At 48.5% G+C, this 25,973-nt stretch overlaps 1 protein-coding gene across 3 annotated transcripts in view; it reads left to right on the top strand.

The window, feature by feature from the left end:
• The window catches only part of LOC141264921 (probable acyl-CoA dehydrogenase 6), a 190,720-nt gene that overhangs the window by 115,531 nt on the left and 49,216 nt on the right, over positions 1 to 25,973 (top strand). The gene's annotated exons all lie outside the window — the stretch shown is intronic.

The raw sequence follows: 25,973 nt of genomic DNA, 5'->3' as shown, positions 1-25,973 counted from the left end.
GTTATTGTAGCATCCCTGGCAGCGTGCCGCCATGGCTTCCCATCTCCCACCATGCAAGGCCGCCAACTTACTCACCAGCCCAGGCTGCGCACTGTGTTCCTCTGCTTGCTGTGTGCATGTGTCTTGGCTGCATGCTTAGGGCAGCGGTGCCAGCACTTCCTGATTCTTGAAGGAACAGTGCGCGCATTCCTAATGTGTCCACAGCCTATTGCGTGAGGCACTTGGTACTTAAAGCACCTCCACCCATTGGGAGGTGCCTGAGCAACACAATCTTACAGTGTGTTCTGTGCAACTGATGAATTGTCAGGTCCCTGTCCTGCCACCCTGGGGGCCTGTAACCTGTTCTTGGGTCAGTTCCTGTCTGAACGGTGTCCTATCCCTGAACCTGTTTGTACCTCGGTCTGAGCTAGGACCTATTCCTGTACCAGTTTGCATCTATGTCCGATCTTTCTCTTTACCTCCTGTCTCTGTCCCAGTACCTTACTCACTACCTGCAGTGTCTGTACCAGAACCTATCTGCAATCTGCTGCGTCTGTACTTCAGTTTGTGAGTTGTGTGTCCACTTGCTACTTCATAGGAAGTACCCGGTGTGTATCTGACTCTGTCTGTCCCATTACCCTGTCCTTGTATTTATCCTCTGTGTACTTGCTATTCTCCTGTGCTTTCCTTACCCTGTCTGTTCCATGTGAGCAGAGCCCTGTCTTTCCTGACAGCGCTTGTGGTATTCCTTCCTGTCCGCACCTGAGGCTCCGCTCCGCTCCTGTCCGTACCTGCGGCTCCTGTCCGCACCTGCTGCTCCGCTCCAGCCCGCACCTGCGGCTCCGCTCCGCCCCTGTCTGCACCTGCGGCTCCTGTCTGCACCTGCGGCTCCTGTCCGCACCTGCGGCTCCGCTCCGCCCCAGTCTGCACCTGCGGCTCCTGTCCGCACCTGCTGCTCCGCTCCGGCCCGCACCGGACCCTACCCAGCCTGTCTACCTGCGTGCCTGTCTGTATACCCGCTGGACCTACAGTACCTGCCAGCGCTTATCTGCATACCAGCTGAACCTGCCAGTACCTGCATACCTTGTTGTGGGTCAGCAGCCGTGTGACCGAGGTCTATCCTGGTGTAGCACCTGGTCCACCTCCCTCGTCCCTCATTCGATCACGGAGTCGTCAAGCCGCCGTACATCCGAGATCGGATTCGGTGGGGCCCCTAGTCACGCTCCTCCAGGCACTCCTCAGTCTGTGGCCCAATGGGGCCACAATCCACGCTCACGCCAGACAGCCCAGGCATGAGCATAACAGATTATATTGTGCAATGTGAACTGTGAGGTGTGTTGGTTTTGTGTTCTGCCGAACAGTAGGGAGAGTTAGAGTTAAAGGTTGGGACTAGCCCAGAGTAAGAGGGGCTAAGGTGAAAGAACAGAGACAGTTTCCTGTCAGAACGTCAGTTTGGGCCCAGTGTGCGTCTGAAGCAGACTTAAGGTCTGGACAGTAAGCAGTGCCGCATGACGTGGGTGTCGTGAAGTGAGGGAAGACTGAGACGGTGATTAGGGTGAACCAGAGTATAGAGAGAAGGAAGGAGGACAGAGTGATCAATCGGAGACAGGTCCTGGGAGAGGACGCCTAGCCCTGAATTTATAACACAGAGAACTAACGGGCCGAGACGGGACAGAATACGCGAGATGAAGAGAGTCCCCCGGCGGGAGTTCCTCAATTACCTTGAGGGGAAAGAAGAAGCGGAACCGTGGGTTGAGAATAGGACTCTTGCTAACTGAACTGTAGTACTGAGCTAGGTTGAAACTGAGAAACTGTGGAGATAGATAACAAACGAGTAACGAGGAAGGAATTGAGACTGTGTGTGAAAAATTCTCCATATTGTGAAGGAAACATTAATAAAGTTGTGTTTCCGCTACCTAATGTACATAATTCCCACAAAGTTATCATTAAATAAAAAGTTTATTTTTGACTGGTGGTCTCCCTCTTTAAAGCCTCAACATCTGGTCCTGGCCAACCAAAGTCATCGATAACATGGGGCCTGCAAAGGCGTAGCGCCCACATAGCACAAGTCCACACACCCAGCCAGGACCCCCATCTTCATGTAATGTTCTGGAGTGTGAAAGACAAGTACCTTGTCTACGCCCGCGCCATGTTCAATTCCTTTATCAGTTGTAATTGTGGAAATGTATATGATGCACAGGGTTTGTAGAAGAAAAATTAGGCATTAGGTCATGATGTGTCTCCATTAGACCACCATGGATGATCACCCACTGGATTACTAAGGATTATATGCTAGGATGACTCAGCAACAAGATTTACATTGTATGGGTATCAAATCATGTATGCACCACCAGATACCCAAAAACAATTACAATATATAGCTTCCATACATCTGTCCTCCAAGTAGCTCTGGCTGCCAAGAAAGCAAATTATATCACAGACGACCAAGAACACTGCTGATATAACTGACCCCCAGGGACTGACAAATACCAAGATCACTGATTATATCGTTGACCACCAGGTACCATTGACAACAAAGAACACTATATTTATCACTGACCACCAGGCGCCTCTGAAGCGCCCCTGGGCCTGTGTCGCGCTGCGTTGCGCACGCGGGAGCTTACCCGGAGCCGGATCTCTTGAGGGTTGTAGTCTCGTGGCGGTGACCCGGTCCGTGCCCAGGGAGTCAAACTGAGCGGCGATGTAACAGCGGTAGATGTAGGACGACTACGCCACCCGTTGAATGCAGCTATGGAGCTGCCGCTGCAGGACAGTCCGCTGAGGCCGGTGGATGGATGGTGCAGCGTAGATGGTATAACCCCCAACGGGAGGGGTATGGCCTCAGGGCAGCAGATGTGGATGATGGGGGTAGCAGGAACCACTCAGAGACGGTGCGGTGTAATTCAGGGTCTTTACTGGTAACAACGATAGACCCTCCCGGAGTACTTGCTAGTGAACGGGGCCTGGTCAGTCCTTGAGCAGATGGGATCTCCCCTGGCCAGGCGGAGTTGTAGGCCTCCCAAACTGACTGTACTCTTCTGGCTACCTTGCTAGAAGCGGATATAAGTAGCCCACGTCCCTGAGTGTACCGTGTGGTGCTCACCCGTATGGCCGGTGACTCGGGGCCTTCTAATGGCTTCCGCTCCACGATGGCGGTGCTGGTCCCACGCGTGTGACCGTGCCTTCGGGTTTCTGGGCCTGAGGACCTGAAATCCCCTGCCGGTCGGCTTCTGCTGCTGGGTTAGAGTTAGTCCCCACAGCCTCGGACGCCGGGTCCGGTAAGAAAGCTTCTCAGTCAGGGCGAGCTCTGCAGCTGCCAGCCCCTGACTCGTAGTAGTATTGCTTCTGCTGTTTCTTGTCTCTACTCTCCTTGACTGCTAACCCTGCTTCAGCCCCGGGTTTATATACGGGAAGTTCTTCCCCTCCCAAGACTGGGCAGGAGGTGTGGCATGCACAGGATCCCCGACCAAAGGACCTCCCACCTGCTCTCAGACATAACATTACATTACTGTGGAAACCAGACCCCTGGGGTTCCACACCTCCAGCTACCAGGAGCATATCGTTGACCACAATTGTACTTTTGGCCACCAAAAATATTGAATAAATAACTGACCACCATTTATCTGTGCCCACCGTGAGCACTGATTATATAGTGGACCACCGGCTAGTCCTTATGGCCACCATGAGCACTGATTACATCACTAAACACCGGGTACCTCCAGGTACAAAGAGCACTAAATTTATCACTGAATACCATGCACCTCCGGTTACCAGAAGCACTGATTATACCGTTGACCACCAGGTACCTCAGCCTACAAGGAGCACTGATTGAGTTGTTGACCATCAGCCACCTCTAGCTACCAGCAGCACTGGTTTTATCATTGATCTCCATGCACCTCAAGCTGCCAAGAGCACTGATTACATCGTTGACCACCTTGCACCTCCAGCTGCCAGGAGCACTGATTATATTGTTGACCACAATGCAACTTAAAATACCAGGAGCTTTGATCATATTGTTGACCACCATGCACCTCTGGCTGCCAGGAGCACTGATTATATCATTGACCTTCATGCTCCTCTGGCTACCAGGAGCACTGATTATATCGTCATTGACCACCATGCTCCTCTGAATACCAGGAGCTTTGATTATATTGTTGACCTCCATGCACCTCCGGCTACCAGGAGCACTGATTATGTAATTGATGACCACATACTTCTTGCCACCAAAAACACTGATTAGATAACTGACCACCAGGTATCTGTGCCCACCAAGAGCATTGATTAATATAATTGACCACTGGCTGGTACCCATGGCGACCATGAATGGGTATATTAGAAGCCACCGATACTTATAACCATGAAGAACACTAATTGCATATTTGACCATTAGGTTCCTGTGGCCACCGTTATTTCTGATTATATAACTGACCAGCAGAGACCACAAGACTATAACAAATCTCCTGTAAGTCGTATTTCACAACCCGAGCTTGTAGAGACGTGGCGCTATCCACCAAGACTTTTATTTGGCTCATTTATTGAATTATTTAAGCTATTGCAGTGGATGCTGATATATCAGCTCTAGCCCTCAGTTTCCCAAGGAAATTAATCAAGTCTATGGTTTAGGAATTATGCCAGTCTGTTGGTCTCCGAAAATGTCCATCGTACCAGTAATGATATTCTATAAAGCTGGCTGCCTAAACAGCCAAGTGACTAATGATGTAAGTAAAGAGATTGTTTTGCTTCATTAAAGAGATTGCTCCATTCCTCTTTGCTGGAGCTGAGAAGACTCCTAAAAATTCTGTACAAGTTTGATCATTTCTAAAATAATTCTTGTAACACCACTGCCTGCATCCCTGCATGGCTTCCCATCCCCCACCATGCAGGGACATCGACGTACTCACCTCGCCGGGCCATGCAGTGAGTTCCTTGTCCTCTGCTTGCTGTGTGCAGTGAGCGCCTGGTCTTCTGCTTGATTTGTATGTTTCCTGGCTACATGCTTTGTGTGGCCTCGCGTGCACTTCCTGATTCTTAAAGAAACTGTGTGCGCATTCCTAATTGCCTATTGCTGGGAGGCACTTGTTAATTAAGGCATTTCTACTAGAGATGAGCGTTGTTCTACTCGAACTGTTCGCCAATCTCAAATTCGAGCTGTTTTGGGCGGTGTTCGAGCCGTTCGGCGAACACGAACAATTTGAGAAAAATTCGGCTGTTCGAGGTTATGTTCGATAACTGTTCGTGCACCAAAATCATAACTGGATTTTTTCTCAGTAATGCTGAATATTAATGTTAATACGCAGTTTGAGTGTACAGCGGGGCAGGGGGAGGGGCAGGGGATGGATCTCTGCAGAAATAATGAAGATCTCCATTTTTTTTTTCTCTTTCCTGCATTTACAGTGGGGAGGTGCAATATGTCAGCCTATCAGCAGCGCACACACGGAGCGAACTGCTTTTTTTTCACACAAGCAAGGGCATGTGTCATTGGCAGTGTATGTCACATGTCCTTGCCCTATAAGACCCAGCCATTTTCCCCGTCGCCACCATTTTCTCACTGCTGCAGCTGCGTGTTAGACGGCACCGCTGTTGCTGTGTGCGCTATACCTTGTTAATTTCAAGCCAATTTTCGCACAAATCTACAGATAGCTTGGGAGTAGGGAATAGTTGTGATTGCAGTCCTTTTAAGGACTAGGTTACAGCATTTCCTACGACTTTTATCAGGCAGGTCTGTGCTCTTAAATAGATAGGTTGTGGGAGTAAAGACTAATTGTAATTGGAGTCCTTTTCAGGGCTAGGTTACATCAGTTCCTATCAGTTTTTGCCAGGCAGGTCTGTGCCAGTGCTGTGCAAGTTTTTTTCACAGCATTTGGCTGAATCTAGCAAAGCTAATCCTTTTTGGCCTATTGCAGAGTGTGTTAGTCAGTGGAGTAGCCTATCTATGTTGCAAGATATAACACCTGTGTATAGAATACCAATTTTTTTACTGCACCTAGTGAAGTAAAATCTTTTGGGCATAGCATCATTCTATTAGTCCATCTATACTGACCTCCATCAGGTTGCAAACTGCATATATTTTTTTCTTCATCTACCTCTGAAAAAATATTGGGCTTCTAGCTGTGTGTGGGACTTGTTCTATTAATCCATCTATACAGACCTCCATCAGGTTGCAAGCTGAATATATTTTTTTCTGCATCTAGCTCTGAAAAAATATTTGGCCTTCTAGCTGTGTGTGGGACTTGTTCTATTAGTCCATCTATACTGACCTCCATCAGGTTGCAAACTGAATATATTTTTTTCTGCATCTAGCTCTGAAAAAATATTTGGCCTTCTAGCAGTGTGTGGGACTTTCTCTATTAGTCCATCTATACTGACCTCCATCAGGTTGCAAATTGAATATAATTTTTTTCTGCATCTAACCCAGCCAATAGTTTTGGCCTAATACCACAGTTTGGCCACTCAGCTCTGCTCGGTTCCCATCCATTGTTTTTTTGTGCAAACAACTCCAGAGTTGTTAATTAGTTAACCACCAAAATGAGTGGAAAAAGGCCTGCTGCTGGTGGAAAGGGGAATAGGCGTGTTGGGAAGGGGAAAAAAGGTTGTGTCCGTGGGGTAGGTGTTAAAGCAACAGTAACATCTGCAGAAGAAAGACCATCTTCCAGCCAAACTAAAATGTCTACTTCTTTTAGCGGACAATGTGATATGATCCCTTTCTTACGGCCACGCCAATCGCTACAAATTCCAGATGAGGCACAAAAACAGCAGGTGCTTCAACGGATATCAAGTGCTCCTTTAAGTGGGCTCTCCTCCACATCAACTTCAACATCACAAATACTCCAGTCCTCAAAGGTGTCACCCCAATCGCACTTGCTTCCTCACAGCTCCCAAATCTCCAGCTGCCCGTCTGAGTATGAGGTAGAACAGATGGTTGAGTCTGCAGAGCTGTTTACTCATACTATAGCCTGGGAATCAGAGGTCGACTCCAGCGCTTCTGTGAATCCAGACGAGGAAATGATCTGCACTGATGCCCAGAATCTTTATGAGTCGGATCCAGGACCAGATGCAGAAGGTTCTGACCATAATGTAGACCCTCATTCCCAAACTGTAACTCCTGTTGGTGGAGACAATGAGGAAGACGATGATAAGACTCAAATACCTGATTGGAGCGACAACTTTAGTTTTTTGTCAGGGCAGGAACAGGTTGGCTCTGAGGACGACGGGTGTGATAACGCACAGGGTGATGATGATGAGGTTGGAGATCCCACTTACTGTCAACCCACAGTCAGCCAAGAGATGAGGTCAGCAGAGGAGGTGGAGGAAGATGCTAGTGACGACGAGGTCAGGTTGCGCCTTCCTGGACAGAGACGTAGTACTGGAAGCACGTCAACAACTGCATCCTCAAACACAACTCTGCCTCTCACCACAAGTCGTGGTGGCTCTTCAGGTCGCATGGGTGCTAAGCCTTGCATAGCCTGGGCATTTTTTCAGATCGATAAAGATGACCCAACTCGTGTTATCTGTAACATTTGTCAGCAAAAGCTAAGTAGAGGCCAAAAAATACATAGTTTGAGTACTTCATGCATGAACCGGCACATGGACATGAAGCATAAGTTGCAGTGGGAAGCTCAGTGTGCTACAATGCGGCCTAGCCGGCCGGGCCAACCACCGTCTGCCATATCTTGTGCATCCGCGGCCTCTTCATCCTCTGTGACTGGGGGGACAGCAGTCACACCTGTTTTGGGGCGCAGACCTGCCACCTCTTTACCCGCAACAGCCAGCGTGATTGGCAGGTCATCATTTTCTTTGGAGGTGGTAACACCAGCTGGTGTTGAGCGCTGTCCGACATCGATAGCACCACCTTTGGATCAAGGCAACCTAACATGTCCGCCTGCATCTTCCTCACAGACCGGCAGTTTGCCGGGGACACCCTTATCAACCCCGTCTAAGCACAATAGCCAGCCCTCGGTCCCTCAGATGTGGACAAGTAAAAGACCATTTCCTCCTAGCCATGAGAAAGCTAAGAGGTTGAATTTCACCATCTGCAAGCTCTTGGCTACAGAAATGCTGCCTTTCCGCCTGGTGGACACAGAGGATTTTCGAGACCTTATGTCCGTCGCAGTGCCCCAGTACCAGATGCCCAGTTGGCACTACTTCTCAAAGAAAGGTGTGCCTGCGCTCCACCAGCATGTCGCACACAACATCACCGCTTCTTTGAGAAACTCTGTGTGTGACAGGGTGCATTTCACCACAGACACTTGGACGAGTAGGCATGGACAGGGGCGTTACATGTCGCTGACTGGGCACTGGGTAACTATGGTGACAGCAGGACAAGGGGCTGCTGTCCAAGTCTTGCCGTCCCCACGAGTTGTGCGTCAATCCTCTTTATGTCAAAGTTCCTCCACTGCTTCTGCCTCCTCAACCTCCTCTCGGTCTTCCACCTGCACCCAAAGCCTGTCTGGTCATGCCACAAGCTTTCTAACTGCGCAGAAGGGATCCTGCACACCTCCTTACTATGCTGGCAGTAGGGCTCAACGTCATCAGGCGGTTTTTACATTGAAATGTCTGGGAAATGTGAGTCACACAGCTGAGGAGTTGTGGTCAGCTCTGGAGAACCAATTTCATGAATGGTTGTCTCCACTGGACCTGAAACCAGGGAAGGCCGTGTGCGACAATGCTGCAAACCTGGGTGCGGCCCTTCGCCGGGGCAATGTCACACACGTGCCTTGTATGGCTCACGTGTTGAACCTGGTTGTCCAGCAATTTTTAGCCCACTATCCCAGACTAGATGGCCTTCTGCAGAGGGCACGGTCGCTGTGTGCTCACTTTTGCCGTTCGCATCCCGCAGCTCAGCGACTTACATCTCTACAGAAGTCGTTGGGCCTGCCACTTCACCGGCTAAAATGCGATGTGCCTACCCGGTGGAATTCAACTCTGCACATGTTGCAGCGACTGTGGCAGCACCGACAAGCCCTGGTGCAATACGTTCTGACGTATAGCCTGGGCCAACGAGATCCAGAGGTGGGGCAAATCACGCTGGAGGAGTGGTCTCAGATCAGGGACCTATGCACCCTTCTGCACAGTTTTGAAATGGCGACGAAGATGTTTAGTGCTGACGATGCCATTATCAGCATGACTATTCCGGTGATTTACATGCTGAAGCACATGTTAAACAGAATTCGGAGTCAGGTGGTGGCACAAGAGGAGGTGGAGGAAGTAGAGGAGGAGGAGTTGTATGCGGAAGGGCTAACATCTGCAAGGTCCAGACGGTCGGCAGCACCAAGGCGGCAGGCATGTGAGGGTGGGGGAGATGGTTTTACCAGGGCGCATGGTAGCAGCCAAACTAGTGAGGAAGGTGCAGGAGCCCAGGAAGAAGTGGAGAACGAACTGATGGAAGACTCATCAGATGAGGGAGACCTTGATCACATTTCTGTTGTGCGAGGTTGGGGGGAGAGGACAGAGGAAGGAAGCATGATTGTTACCTCGCCACCAACACAACAGGGGCTTGGTGCTCCTGGATGCGCAACACACATGAGTGCCTTCTTGCTGCACTACCTGCAACATGACCCTCGAATTGTGAGAATTAGAAATAATCCTGACTACTGGGTTGCCACACTGTTAGATCCCCGGTACAAAAGTAAATTTGCAGAAATTATTCCTGCCATAGAAAGGGATGCACGCATGCAGGAGTATCAGCAGAGACTGTTGCAGAATCTTACATGTGCTTTTCCACAAAATACCAGTGGTGCACGTAGTGAATCTCACAGTTCCAACTTGCCAACCGTGGGACCGTCAAGTGTTCAGCACTCAAACCGTAACAGAACCACAGTATCTGCTGGTAACATCAATTTTGCGGAATCATTTCACCACTTTTTTAGCCCATCCTTTGCAAGGCCACAGGAGACAAGAAGTCTGACACATAGTCAACGCCTAGAGACGATGGTACAGGAGTATCTCCAAGTAAACATTGAAGCCACGACTGTGTCACTGGACCCTTGCTCTTTTTGGGCTTCCAATCTGGATAAATGGCCGGAGCTAGCCACTTACGCCTTGGAGATCTTGTCATGCCCCGCAGCCAGCGTTCTGTCTGAACGTGTGTTCAGCGCTGCTGGTGGTGTGCTGACAGATAAGCGCACGCGGCTCTCCACTGATAATGTAGACAGACTCACGTTCATAAAGATGAACAAATCATGGATCCGAAACGACTTTTCTACCCCTGTGTCATCCTGGGGAGAGTAAAAGCTTGATGATTGGTTAAAATCACCCTACCAACCGTTTTAAGCTTTCAAATTACTAATCATGTTTATCTGTATCTTGGCTGGAAAATAATTTGGGCTTTGTAGCAGTGTGCAGCACTGATTCTATTAGGCCATCTATAATAAGCTCCACCAGATTTAAAATTACTAATCATGTTTATCTGTATCTTGACTGGAAAATAATTTGGCCTTTGTAGCAGTGTGCAGCACTGATCCTATTAGGCCATCTATACTAAAGCTTCACCAGATTTAAAATTAATAATAATTTTTAGCTGCATCTAGCCCGGAAAATAATTTTGGGGCTCCGAGATGTGCAAGACACATAAGTGCCTTCTTGCTGCACTACCTGCAGCATGACCCTCATATTGTCAGAATTCGAAGTAATCATGACTACTGGGTTGCCACACTCTTAGATCCCCCAAACTTTTCGATTAACCTTTTCATTTTAATAAAGACCAAAAAAATGGTCATTTTTGAAATTATAAGCATTAGCAGGTTGTTAGAAACTGAAATCAAACAGTTTTCAACTCAAAACTTTATTCTAGGTGATGTTACATTTTCACATAGGACCCCTTGTTCGAAAGGAGCTTCTGAACTCTCTCGTCCATTGAATTTGTCAGGTTTTGGATGGTTTCTGCTTCAATTGTTTTGCATGAGGACAGAATACCCTCCCAGAGCTGTTGCTTAGATGTGAACTGCCTCCCGCCACCATAGACACTCCTTTTAATGATGCTCCAAAGGTTCTGAATGGGGTAGAGGTCAGGGGAGCATGGGGGTCACACCATAAGTTTGTCCCCTTTTATGCCCATATCAGCCAGAGATGCAGATGTTTTATGTGCAGCATGAGATGGTGCATTATCATGCAGAAAAATGATCTTGCTGTGAAATACACGGTTCTTCTTCTTGAACCATGGCAGGAAGTGCTGTTTGAGAAAATCCACATACATTATGGAGTTCATCTTTAGCGCCTTCAGGGATCCTAAAGGGGCCGACAATCTCTCTCCCCATGATTCCAGCCCAAAACATTACTCCACCTCCTCCTTGTTGGCGCTGTAGCCGTGTTTGCGTGGGGTGTCCATCAACCAGCCATCCTCCACTCCATCCATCTGGACCATCGAGCGCTGCACGGCACTCATCCGTGAACAAAACAGTTTTGAAATCAGTCTTCATGTAATGTTTGGCCCACTGGAGCCGTTTCTGCTTGTGTGAAGTGGATAGAGGAGGTCGACAGGATGGCGTATGCACAGCTGCAAACCTCTGAAGGACCCTGCATCTTGTTGTTCGGGGGACATTGGAGGCACAAGCAGCTTCAAAAACTTGTCTGCTGCTATGACAAGGCTTTTTTGCCGCTGCTCTTTCAACCTGACGTAATTGCCTGTAGGAAAGAGTCCTCAATTTGCCCTTATCAGCACGCACACGTGTGTACTGTGAATCAGCTACATACTTCTTGATTGCCAAGACACTTCATCCTGATCATCGCACAATGTTGATTGTAGTCATGCCTTGACCTAAACACTCCACAATTTGTTGCTTCTCAGCAGCCGACACATCCTTTTTCTTTCCCATTTTGGCAGAAAATGTAGGCTGCTTAATAATGTGAGAGAGCCTTCTTAAGTAGTCTTGCCTTTCATTGGACACACCTGCCAAACTAATTAGCACAGGTGTCTGCAATTGCTTACAGTGATATAAAGAGCCCTGACACACATCACCATCAATGAGTTTAACTGACAAACAAACAAATTGTTCCCTTATCACTCCTAAACACTTTTTGCATAATAATTTGGAACACAGTGTACATGTGCTTTTCCACAAAACACCAGTGGTTCACGTAGTGAATCTTACAGTTCTAACTTGCCAACCGTGGTCTGTATGGAGTTGTTCAATAAAGGGCCCAAAATTAAGATAACATAGATGGGAGAGGTCTCTATGAATAGGAATTCCTAAGTATTTGATACCCTGTGAGGGCCAGGCAAAGGGAAAGTTGGACTGGATGGAATCCTATATGGATTTGGGGAGGGAGACATCGAGGGCCTCAGACTTCGCTGCATTGATTTTAAAATTTGACCATGTAACAAAGTGATCTATTTCAGCCATAACAGCATGGATGGATATATGTGATTGAGTGATATATACTAGGACATCATCAGCAAATAGAGAGCACTTGTACTCGGTGCCTCCCACCTCAATCCCCCTAATATTGGGGTTATGGCGAATTGATGAGAGCAGGTGCTCCGTCACTAGGATGTATAAGAGAGGGGACAGAGAACATCCCTGCCTTGTCCCATTGGTGATTGTGAAAGGTGATGAAAATGTTCTGATGCGCCCCCTGGGCCTTGGGACACCCGGAGCCGGACCCTTTTTGGTGGATGCTGGTGGTTGTAGTCTCCGTGGCGGCAACCCGGTTCCGTGGCTCAGGGCGGTCAAACCAGTGGCGGAACTATTTATGTGGTTTTGATGTTTAAATGTCCGACTACGCCACCCGTGGATTGCGGTCAGAGTGAACCGCCGCTCCAGGGCAGACCGCTGAGGCTGGTGTTGTGGGTGCAGCAGAGCGTAGCATAACTCCCCACGGGAGGAGTATAGCCTCAGGGCAGTGTATGCGGACGATGGGGGTGATGGTGCAGGGCAGCAGCAGTAACGACACGGAGTCAGTGATGCAGTTCAGGGCCTTTACTCACAGTTCTTATTATCCAGACCACGTCTGCAGGTAACGGCTGCCCACGTCGTACTGTGCTCACCAGGTGAGGGGCTCAGACAACTCCCAGATAACTTTGGAGTGCTTCACAGGACCCCCTTTGTGTGTCCTTTGTCTGGCCTTTCTTACCAACCCTTCTGTCCGGCTGCCTCGGGCCTCCTCTTGGTAAACTTGGCGCCAGTTTCCCTGACCCTATGTGGTGCCTTCCTAGCGGGTGTAGCGAGGGGCTGCGCCACATAAAATGTCACAGCCTCCTGTTTCTAGCTGAGGGTCGTTTCCTGCCTCCACTAGTTTCGGGGACCGGTCTCCCCCTTTGGCCTGACCCCTCCACGCAGGTGGATTCGGGCGTGCGGTGGCGACTCGCCCGTCCGCACCCCTGAGATCCCTTCGTTCCTCGTTCCTGGAGCCTTCTCCACTCCTCTTCCTTCCTTCTCCCTCTTCCAGGCCTGGGCCTCTGTTACTAGGCCCGCCTCCGGAGCAGAGCTCATGCAGAGCCCCTGCTCCCTGCCACTTCTGCTCAGACTTCTCTGCACTGAACTAAGATGGTGCCCACCTTTTATACTCCCTTCTCAATGCACCCAGGAACTGCTTCCTCCCTGCTCCTGCACTACAGGGTTCCCCTTCCTCAGTGTTCCCTCCCCCCACTCCAGCCAGGGACAGGGACTGTCGTGCCCATCTCAGGGGCATATTGATCGCCCTGCCCCACGGCAATGTGGTGTAATGCATGCAGGTGTCGGGTCCTGATCCACACTACATCCTTACCTGAGAGTGAGATATCACACCTCTGGGTGAGGTGCAATACCTCTGTAGCAACCGAGCCCTCAGGGTGCTACAGTTCCATTTATCTTCAGCCTAGGTGACGTATTGCGATACAGGGCCGTGATTTTGGCTATAAAAGGGTCCCCTAGACCCCTACCCCAAGCTTTTTAAGAGAATAATATATGGCGTGCCAGGAGACTCTATGGAATGCTTTCTCAGCATCCAACGAGAGTATCTAATTACAAATTTTTAACTGCATCTAGCCCAGGAAATACTTTGTGCCTAGTAGCAGTGTCTGCTAGTCAGCGGATTATCCCGGCTGTTAAGCAAGCTACACCACCTGTAGTTTGGACACTTCATTTTTTCAAAGGAAATGCTTCGGGACCACGGGATACTCAGTGAAGAGCATCAGGAGGCACCCCAAGGCATAGGGGCTCGGACTGGCAGTAGGATGCCTTGCGGTGGACAGCCGAGGTCGATCCTTATAAAAGCTTTTTAACTGCAGCAGCTTTAGTGGACGCTACTGGAGCTGGAATTACGCGGCTGCTGGCATGAGACTTGCCCTCCAATAGATCCTTGTAAATGGATTTAAAGTGTATTTATTCAAATTAGAGAGACAATTTAAATTAAAAAGCTTAGAGCTGCCTCCACCACAGGGGGGCTCGCTCGACCCACCAGCGGACAGGCACCAGTATTGGGAGAGGGGGGCTGGCCGTCAGGGTTCACCGCGGCTCTGGCACAAACCCAGCGACACGGAGGTGGCACGGGCAGGAGCGGACTGAACGTGTCGGCTTCTCACTTTTTGGATTTTAGAAGGGCATGACATGCCTATATCTGTGTCTCCCCCTCCTTTTACTCCTCCACCTCTTTTCTTTTCGCATGACTATATGTACTTGTCACTTTTCCATGTGTTAGTTGTGTCTTCTGAGCAGTTTGTCAGCTTTTGGACACCTTTGAAGGTGTTTTCTATGTGTTTCTATGTGTTTTTGTTTGCCTGCCATTGGTTTTAACGGTGTTCGAAGGTGTTCGACGAACAGTTCGACGAACAGTTCGGCGAACACACGGGTGTTCGACGAACCGAACCGAACTCGAACACTACGGGGGTGGCTCAACACTAATTTCTACCTGTTGGGAGATGCCTGAGCAACATTCTCTTTGTGTGTGTGCAACTACTGAGTTGTCAGGTCCTGTCTTGTTTCCCTGGGTGTGTATGCTCAGGCCTGAACCCTGAATCTCTACCTGTATCTGATCTTGCCTGTTCCTGCCACCCTGGGGGCTGAATTACCAGGCCTGAACCTGTACCTTTGTCTGTTCTTGTCTGAATTAGGGCCAATTCTTGAATCTGTTTGTATCTAAGTCTGGATCTTTTCCTAATTCCCTGTATCTGAACCCTTATCTATAGTACAGACCAAAAGTTTGGACACACCTTCTCATATAAAGATTTTTCTGTATTTTCATGACTATGAAAAATGTACATTCACACTGAAGGCATCAAAACTATGAATTAACACATGTGGAATTATATACTAAACAAAAAAGTGTGAAACAACTGAAAATATGTCTTATATTCTAGGTTCTTCAAAGTAGCCACCTTTTGCTTTGATGACTGCTTTGCACACTCTTGACATTCTCTTGATGAGCTTCAAGAGGTAGTCACCGGAAATGGTCTTCCAACAATCTTGAAGGAGTTCCCAGAGATGCTTAGCACTTGTTGGCCCTTTTGCCTTCACTCTGTGGTCCAGCTCACCCCAAACCATCTCGATTGGGTTCAGGTCTGGTGACTGTGGAGGCCAGGTCATCTGGCGTAGCACCCCATCACTCTCCTTCTTGGTCAAATAGCCCTTACACAGCCTGGAGGTGTGTTTGGGGTCATTGTCCTGTTGAAAAATAAATGATGGTCCAACTAAACGCAACAATATTCAAAGTATAAATATTGATCACTATACTATAAGGAATGTGTTTGACCTCAGGGGCCTACAGTCCAATATAATCCTAGGGGTGGGCTAGAATGTTAATTACTATAATTGATGGAGGGTAGAAGTCTTGGCAGCTCTCTGGTTCTGTCATAAACCACTGCTCTGTCTCCCTGAGAAAGCTTATCAACTCTTGCTGCGCCGCTCTGGCATTGGATGGTCCCCGTCTGGTTTGAGGCTCTCCCTCTGCCCGTGCCCGGTACCGTGTGTCTCTGTCGGAAGTGACGGCCCGTCTCACGTGTCTCCTCCACTCGCCCGCCTGAGTACGGATCCCTGGCCTGGTATCTCCAGAACTTCTGCAACCCCCTGCCGCTGACATGCGAGTCCGAGAACTGTGTCGCCAGGTGTCTGCTCCTAAAGTGTTGGACGGTTTCGCTCGGGTGAGGAACCTTGACCGGCGTTGTTCGGGTCTTTGGGGCCTGACCGTCGACATCTGGGCTGGGGACCTTAACCAACGTTTTTCAGGTCTTCTCGGCTTGACTGTCAACATCTAGGATGGGAACCTTAATCGCCGTTGTTCGGGTCTTCGGGGCTTGACCATCGACGTCTGGGCTCCACTGATGCATGTAACTGTCAACCGTGATGATGGCTTCAGTAACTGCCACGGCTCTCGCTGTCTCTTCCCTTGGCACCAAGAACGCTTCCCTTTTGGCGTGTTTGCTTTTTATCTCATGGGTCAACCTCTCTGACGGCACCTGATCGGGAGAACTAGCTAACCCCGTCCTCTATGCAACTTCTCTCTTCCGTATAAGTTCTGCAGGGTTTTGTTCCCTTACATCCACACCTGCGGTTCTCTGCCTGACCACACCTGCGATTCCTTGCTGGCCATCACCTTCCCTCTGTGCGTGTCCCTATCCATCTTCCACTGTACTCCAAAGACATGACAGGAGCGACCACTTGGGATCCCAGTGATGTCTCCCACTGCTTTGAACAAGCAAGACTTGCTGCCCCTAGCAGCCCACCGCACTTGAACTTGACCTTCACTATGCACTTCACTAACTCTCTCTGAACTCTTTCTAACCAGGAAGTGCCCCCCTTTTACTAAAACTATTGCCCACCCACTGGGCTAGTTCTATCGTTAACCATTTCCTTATCTCATATGTTGTTACTAAACGACATACTGTATAAGCTGTACTTATGCTACCCTAAGCTTATCCTATACATCCACATCTGCAGTTCCCTGCCTGTCCGCACCTGTGGTCCAGGTTCCCCTTGCCAGAGACCCAGTTCTCCCTGAAGGCATTCCTGTCCATCCAGTCTGAACTGGGTCCTAACCTTTCCTGTATTCCAGTCGGGCCCTCCAGCACCTGCCTGCCTGTATATCAGCCGTGCCCTCCAGCACCTGCCTGCCTGTACACTGTGTGCAGAATTATTAGGAAAGTTGTATTTTAGAGGATTATTTTTATTATTGATCAACAACTATGTTCTCAATCAACCCAAAAGACTCATAAATATCCAAGCTTAATATTTTTGGAAGTTGGAGTGGTTTTTTTTTAGATTTGGCTATCTTAGGAGGATATCTGTTTGTGCAGATAACTATTACTGTGCAGAATTATTAGGCAACTTAATAGAAACCAAATATAATCTCATCTCACTTGTTTATTTTCACCAGGTAAACCAATATCAGTGCACAAAATGTAGAAATAAACATTTGTGACATGCAAAAACAAAAAACAAAAAATTAGTGATGAATATAGCCACCTTTCTTTATGATGACACTCAACAGCCTTCCATCCATAGATTCTGTCAGTTGCTTGATCTGTTTTCGATCAACATTGCGTGCAGCAGCCACCACAGCCTCCCAGACACTGTTCCGAGAGGTGTACTGTTTTCCCTCCCTGTAGATCTCACATTTTATGATGGACCACAGGTTCTCTATGGGGTTCAGATCAGGAGAACAAGGGGGCCATGCCATTATTTTTTCTTCTTTTAGACCTTTACTGGCCAGCCACGCTGTGGAGTAGTTGGATGCATGTGATGGAGTATTGTCCTGCATGAAAATCATGTTTTTCTTGAACGATACCGACTTCTTCCTGTACCACTGCTTGAAGAAGTTGTCTTCCAGAAACTGGCAGTAGGTCAGGGAGTTAAGCTTCACTCCATCCTCAACCCGAAAAGGTCCCACAAGTTCATCTTTGATGATACCAGCCCATACCAGTACCCCACCTCCACCTTGCTGGCGTCTGAGTCGGAGTGGAGCTCTCTGCCCTTTACTGATCCAGCCTCTGGTCCATCCATCTGGCCCATCAAGAGTCGCTCTCATTTCATCAGTCCATAAAACCTTTGAGAAATCAGTCTTAAGATATTTCTTGACCCATTCTTGACGTTTTATCTTATGTTTCTTGTTCAAAGGTGGTCGTTTTTCAGCCTTCCTTACCTTGGCCATGTCCCTGAGTAGCGCACACCTTGTGCTTTTTGATACTCCAGTAACGTTGCAGCTCTGAAATATGGCAAAACTGGTGGCGAATGGCATCTTGGCAGCTTCACGCTTGATTTTCCTCAATTCATGGACAGTTATTTTGCGCTTTTTTTGGCCAACACACTTCTTGCGACCCTGTTGGCTATTTGCCATGAAACGCTTGATTGTTCGATGATCACTCTTCAAAAGTTTGGAAATTTCAAGACTGCTGCATCCCTCTGCAAGACATCTCACAATTTTGGACTTTTCAGAGCCCGTCAAATCTCTCCTCTGACCCATTTTGCCAAAGGAAAGGAAGTTGCCTAATAATTAAGCACACCTTATATAGGGTGTTGATGTCATTAGTCAACACCCCTCCTCATTACAGAGATGCACATCACCAGATTTACTTAATTGGTAGTTGGCTCTCAAGCCTATGCAGCTTGGAGTAGGACGACATGTATAAAAAGTATCATGTGATCAAAATACTCATTTGCCTAATAATTCTGCAAACAGTGTATATCAGCCGTGTCTGTCAGTACCCGCCTGCCTGTATATCAGCTGTGCCCGCCAGCACCTGCTTGACTGTATGTCAGCCATGGCTGCCTGTACCCGCCTGTGTGTGAATCAGCCATGCCAGTCTGTATATCTTCTTGAGGGTCAGCTACCGTGCATCCGAGGTCAGTCTTGTTGTGGCATTTAGTCACACCCCTTCAGGCTCTTCGTCAGTCTAAGGCACAGTGGGAACACGACCCACGTTGGCGAGCGCAACAATTCTAAATATAGTAGTCTGGAGCCCCCTATAACAGCAGTCTGGATGTGCAGTCTGGAGCCCCCTATAACAGCAGTCTGGATGTGTAGTCTGGAGACCCCTATAACAGCAGTCTGGATGTGTAGTCTGGAGCCCCCCTATAACAGCAGTCTGGATGTGTAGTCTGGAGCCCCCTATAACAGCAGCCTGGATGTGTAGTCTGGAGCCCCCCTATAACAGCAGTCTGGATGTGTAGTCTGGAGCCCCCTATAACAGCAGTCTGGACGTGTAACATAGTAACATAGTTTTTAAGTTGAAGGAAGACTAAGTCCATCTAGTTCAGCCCATAGCCTAACATGTTGATCCAGAGGAAGGCAAAAAAAAACCATGTGGCAAACACTAAGCTCCACAGTGAGGAAAAAAATTCCTTCCTGACTCCATACGACAATCAGACTAGTTCCCTGGATCAACGCCCTATCAAGGAATCTAGTATATATAACCTGTAATATTATACTTTTCAAGAAAGGCATCCAGGCCCTTCTTAAATTTTAACAGTGAATCACTCATTACAACATCATGCGGCAGAGAGCTCCAGAGTCTCACTGCTCTTACAGTAAAGAATCCCCGTCTGTGATTATGATTAAACCTTCTTTCCTCCAGACGTAGAAGATGCCCCCTTGTCCCCGTCTCAGGCCTCAGAGTAAAAAGATCAGTAGAAAGGTCTTTGTACTGTCCCCTCATATACTTGTACATAGTAATAAGATTACCCCTAAGTAGTGTTGAGCATTCCGATACTTAATTCCGATACTTTTACAATATCGAATACTGGAATCGGAAGTTCCCATAATGCCTGCGCTCTGCAGTGTCTCTGAAGGATGACAAGCTGGATGGCAGAGCTCAGCTGAGATCCAGCCTCTCATCAGAATGCCATCCCAGCGTGGGAGAATTCTCCTGATCGTTTAAAAGCCGGCGAGCGGTAAAAAGCCGCCGGCTTTTAAACAATCACACAGCCCCATACTGCTTCCCCGCAGCCTACCACCCCGACCCTCCGCTCCCCTCGCCACCTCCCATCCCGATCGTAAGTTAGGACCGGGCGGGGAGCACAGCACCAAGGAGCGGGGAGCGAAGGACCCGGGCGGGGAAGCCGGCAGTGAAAAGACTTCACCGCCGGCTTTCCCGTTCCGTGCTGCGCTTTCCCGCCGGTTATTTCAAATGAACAGCTGAGGTATCAGGTGATGCCGATCAGCTGTTCATTTGAAGTCGCCGCGGTGCCCTCAGAGGGTTCACGTGAGTTCATGCTTGACTGCATTGCATGAACTCACATGAACTTTCCCACGGCCGCTCAGGTCAGCCTCACATCCCAGACGATCAGCCCGTCATGATTGGTGTGTGTGGGTGTCTGTGCGTGTGTCTGCGAGTGTGTGCGGTGTCTGTGCGATGTCTGCGGTGTGTGCGTGCAGGCAGACATAGGCCGATGTGACACTACTACTCCCATCGGCCTATGTCTGTCCCCCGTCCACTCGTGCCAGCAGGATCAGCTCGATGGGAGCAGTAGTTCCCATCAGCCTGATCCTGCTATTTAAATTGCCCTACTGTGTCCCCAATAAATTTTAAATACATGTCATTGGTGGCCAGTGGTTACCTAAAATAAATTAGTTTATACATTACCTGTCCCCGCCGATCGCCACCTAAAATAAAGTAAAAAATAAAAAACTACACCTATACTCACCTAGACACCTAATTCCCCGAAGCCATCGATCTCCTGTAATAAAATATAAAATAATAAACCACAACCTTATCCTTACCCCTCCGTAGTAGTCCACGAGTGTCCCACGATGATCTCCAGTTTAGAGCAGCTACGTAGAATGTGACCGCTCTGAACCGCTGCCGCCGCTAGAATGATGGGGCCGTAAAGCAGCCCCGTCATTGCATAAGCGGGTTCGCCGGAGTTCAGGCAGCGCTGCTCCGGTCAGCTCCTTTACGGCCCTGCTGTATCGTGAGAAATTCCCACGGTACAGCACTGCCGTAAAGGAGGTCTCCGGAGCTGCGCTGCCTGAATGCACTCCGGTGACCTCAGTCAGGGCTCACGCTGCCGGGAGCGGACGTGTTCCCGGCAGCGTGAGCTTACAGCAGCCATGCACAGCTGTCACCATCTCCAGATGTGACAGCTGTGCATGGGAGATCAGCGCAGGAACGTGGACAGGTAACTATTTTTTTTTAGTAAACTAAGAATTAAATAAAATGGTGTGTTTTATTTCAAATAAATTATTTTTTTCTGGGTGTAGTGTGTTTTTTCTTTTTAACACTTTGTAGGTTAGTAATGGGGGTGTCTTATAGACGCCCATCATTACTAATCTGGGCTTCATGGCAGCTTGCGCTGACATGAACCCCAACCCTATTACCCCCTGCCACCGCACCAGGGCAGCGTGGAAGAGCGAGGCTAAGTGCCAGAATTGGCGCATCCTATGGATGCGCCATTTCTGGGGCGGCTGACGGCAGGTGTTTCTAGCCTGGGAGGGGGCCAATATTCATGGCACCCTTCCTGGGCTATTAATATCAGCCCCCAGCTGTCCGCCTAGCCTTTGCTAGCTATTAAATAGGGGGTACCCCACGTCATTTTTTTTGGGGGGGTCTCCCATTTTAATAGCTAGTAAAGGCTAGGTATTCAGCTGGGGGCTGATATTAGTAGTCTGGGAAGCTCGCGGGTATTACCCACTTCCCAGGCTTCAAACATCTGCCCCAGCCGTCTGCTTAACCTCCGCTAGAGCCTAAAATTATGGGGGATCCCACGCCAATTTTTTTTAAAATAAATCCTTTATTTTAACACTAAATGACATTTGAGGAGTTAATAAAGATGCAGTCCCTAAATTATTATTTATTTTTTAATTAATTTTTCCCAAAAATTTTGACGTGGGCTTTGCCATATTTTTGTATGCCAGCCAGGTACAGCATCCAGCTTCTATGAACGCGCCATTTTCCGGGGTGGCTGCGGACTGCAATTTACACCGGGGGGGGCAGAAAGCTTGGGCCTCCCTGCGCTGCAGATTCCATCCCCCAGCTGCCTAGTTGTACCAGGCTGGACACACAAATAGGGAGAAGCCCCACGTATTTTTTTTTTTAATTATTTCATGAAATTCATGAAATAATAAAGAAAAAAAGGGCTTCCCTATATTCCATTCCAGCTGAAGCGAACGATCTCCTGCAATAAAAGTAAAATAATAAACCAACCTCATCCTTACCTTTCCATGGTTCCCAGGACAGCTTCAGCTCTGCTACATCGAGATGACAGGCTGGACCGCAGCAGAACGCTGCCATCCAGCCTGTCATCCCGCAGACACTGAGAAGCCAATATTCATGGCACCCTTCCTGGGCTATTAATATCAGCCCCCAGCTGTCTGCCTAGCCTTTGCTAGCTATTAAATTAGGGGGGACCCCACGTCATTTTTTTGAGGGGGTCCCCCATTTTAATAGCTAGTAAAGGCTAGGTATTCAGCTGGGGGCTGATATTAGTAGCCTGGGAAGCTCCGTGGGTATTACCCCCTTCCCAGGCTTCAAACATCTGCCCCAGCCGTCTGCTTAACCTCCGCTAGAGACTAAAATTAAGGGGAACCCCACGCCAATTTTTTTTTAAATAAATCCTTTATTTTAACACTAAATGACAAGTACAGTAAGCAACACTGTCACTGTACTTCATATATATGTGACTGACATGTTTCTATCTATCTAATCTATGTGTGATGCTCTATTCTTTCTGTTGTAAATTGTCGGGTACCGGTGTATGCCGCTGATGAATTGCCGGCTTTTCATGTAATACATTCTACATTATTCTTAGTTGTTTTACTTCATGTAGAATTAACCTACAAGGAAAGAAAGGGTTTATTTTCATTCCGATATTTGTGTCCCATTGACTTGCATTGGTTTTGGGTATCGGAATCGGCGATATCCGATACTTTTTGGGTATCGGTCCGATCCAATCCGATACGATATTTCCTGATATCGGAAGGTATCGCTCAACACTACCCCTAAGCCTTCTTTTTTCCACAGTAAATAACCCCAAGTGTAATAACCTGTCTTGGTATTGCAGACCCCCCAGTCCTCTAATAACCTTGGTCGCTCTTATCTGCACCCACTCTAGTTCAGCTATGTCTTTCTTATACACCGGAGACCAGAACTGTACACAGTAGTCTGGAGCCCCCCTATAACAGCAGTCTGGATGTGTAGTCTGGAGCCCCCTATAACAGCAGCCTGGATGTGTAGTCTGGAGCCCCCCTATAACAGCAGTCTGGATGTGTAGTCTGGAGCCCCCTATAACAGCAGTCTGGACGTGTAACATAGTAACATAGTTTTTAAGTTGAAGGAAGACTAAGTCCATCTAGTTCAGCCCATAGCCTAACATGTTGATCCAGAGGAAGGCAAAAAAAAACCATGTGGCAAACACTAAGCTCCACAGTGAGGAAAAAAATTCCTTCCTGACTCCATACGACAATCAGACTAGTTCCCTGGATCAACGCCCTATCAAGGAATCTAGTATATATAACCTGTAATATTATACTTTTCAAGAAAGGCATCCAGGCCCTTCTTAAATTTTAACAGTGAATCACTCATTACAACATCATGCGGCAGAGAGCTCCAGAGTCTCACTGCTCTTACAGTAAAGAATCCCCGTCTGTGATTATGATTAAACCTTCTTTCCTCCAGACGTAGAAGATGCCCCCTTGTCCCCGTCTCAGGCCTCAGAGTAAAAAGATCAGTAGAAAGGTCTTTGTACTGTCCCCTCATATACTTGTACATAGTAATAAGATCACCCCTAAGTAGTGTTGAGCATTCCGATACTTAATTCCGATACTTTTACAATATCGAATACTGGAATCGGAAGTTCCCATAATGCCTGCGCTCTGCAGTGTCTCTGAAGGATGACAAGCTGGATGGCAGAGCTCAGCTGAGATCCAGCCTGTCATCAGAATGCCATCCCAGCGTGGGAGAATTCTCCTGATCGTTTAAAAGCCGGCGAGCGGTAAAAAGCCGCCGGCTTTTAAACAATCACACAGCCCCATATTGCTTCCCCGCAGCCTACCACCCCGATCCTCCGCTCCCCTCGCCACCTCCCATCCCGATCGTAAGTTAGGACCGGGCGGGGAGCACAGCACCAAGGAGCGGGGAGCGAAGGACCCGGGCGGGGAAGCCGGCAGTGAAAAGACTTCACCGCCGGCTTTCCCGTTCCGTGCTGCGCTTTCCCGCCGGTTATTTCAAATGAACAGCTGAGGTATCAGGTGATGCCGATCAGCTGTTCATTTGAAGTCGCCGCGGTGCCCTCAGAGGGTTCACGTGAGTTCATGCTTGACTGCATTGCATGAACTCACATGAACTTTCCCACGGCCGCTCAGGTCAGCCTCACATCCCAGACGATCAGCCCGTCATGATTGGTGTGTGTGGGTGTCTGTGCGTGTGTCTGCGAGTGTGTGCGGTGTCTGTGCGATGTCTGCTGGTGTGTGCGTGCAGGCAGACATAGGCCGATGTGACACTACTACTCCCATCGGCCTATGTCTGTCCCCCGTCCACTCGTGCCAGCAGGATCAGCTCGATGGGAGCAGTAGTTCCCATCAGCCTGATCCTGCTATTTAAATTGCCCTACTGTGTCCCCAATAAATTTTAAATACATGTCATTGGTGGCCAGTGGTTACCTAAAATAAATTAGTTTATACATTACCTGTCCCCGCCGATCGCCACCTAAAATAAAGTAAAAAATAAAAAACTACACCTATACTCACCTAGACACCTAATTCCCCGAAGCCATCGATCTCCTGTAATAAAATATAAAATAATAAACCACAACCTTATCCTTACCCCTCCGTAGTAGTCCACGAGTGTCCCACGATGATCTCCAGTTTAGAGCAGCCACGTAGAATGTGACCGCTCTGAACCGCTGCCGCCGCTAGAATGATGGGGCCGTAAAGCAGCCCCGTCATTGCATAAGCGGGTTCGCCGGAGTTCAGGCAGCGCTGCTCCGGTCAGCTCCTTTACGGCCCTGCTGTATCGTGAGAAATTCCCACGGTACAGCACTGCCGTAAAGGAGGTCTCCGGAGCTGCGCTGCCTGAATGCACTCCGGTGACCTCAGTCAGGGCTCACGCTGCCGGGAGCGGACGTGTTCCCGGCAGCGTGAGCTTACAGCAGCCATGCACAGCTGTCACCATCTCCAGATGTGACAGCTGTGCATGGGAGATCAGCGCAGGAACGTGGACAGGTAACTATTTTTTTTTAGTAAACTAAGAATTAAATAAAATGGTGTGTTTTATTTCAAATAAATTATTTTTTTCTGGGTGTAGTGTGTTTTTTCTTTTTAACACTTTGTAGGTTAGTAATGGGGGTGTCTTATAGACGCCCATCATTACTAATCTGGGCTTCATGGCAGCTTGCGCTGACATGAACCCCAACCCTATTACCCCCTGCCACCGCACCAGGGCAGCGTGGAAGAGCGAGGCTAAGTGCCAGAATTGGCGCATCCTATGGATGCGCCATTTCTGGGGCGGCTGACGGCAGGTGTTTCTAGCCTGGGAGGGGGCCAATATTCATGGCACCCTTCCTGGGCTATTAATATCAGCCCCCAGCTGTCCGCCTAGCCTTTGCTAGCTATTAAATAGGGGGTACCCCACGTCATTTTTTTGGGGGGGGTCTCCCATTTTAATAGCTAGTAAAGGCTAGGTATTCAGCTGGGGGCTGATATTAGTAGTCTGGGAAGCTCGCGGGTATTACCCACTTCCCAGGCTTCAAACATCTGCCCCAGCCGTCTGCTTAACCTCCGCTAGAGCCTAAAATTATGGGGGATCCCACGCCAATTTTTTTTTAAATAAATCCTTTATTTTAACACTAAATGACATTTGAGGAGTTAATAAAGATGCAGTCCCTAAATTATTATTTATTTTTTAATTAATTTTTCCCAAAAATTTTGACGTGGGCTTTGCCATATTTTTGTATGCCAGCCAGGTACAGCATCCAGCTTCTATGAACGCGCCATTTTCCGGGGTGGCTGCGGACTGCAATTTGCACCGGGGGGGGGGGGCAGAAAGCTTGGGCCTCCCTGCGCTGCAGATTCCATCCCCCAGCTGCCTAGTTGTACCAGGCTGGACACAAAAATAGGGAGAAGCCCCACGTTTTTTTTTTTTTAATTATTTCATG

The sequence above is a fragment of the Phyllobates terribilis genome, unplaced genomic scaffold (assembly GCF_046119375.1).
Source record: "Phyllobates terribilis strain yellow unplaced genomic scaffold, ASM4611937v1 Scaffold_4__5_contigs__length_816908805, whole genome shotgun sequence".
NCBI lineage: Eukaryota > Metazoa > Chordata > Amphibia > Anura > Dendrobatidae > Phyllobates > Phyllobates terribilis.
The sequence above is the reverse complement of the archived record's forward strand: the minus strand, read 5'-3'. Positions and strand labels throughout refer to the sequence as shown.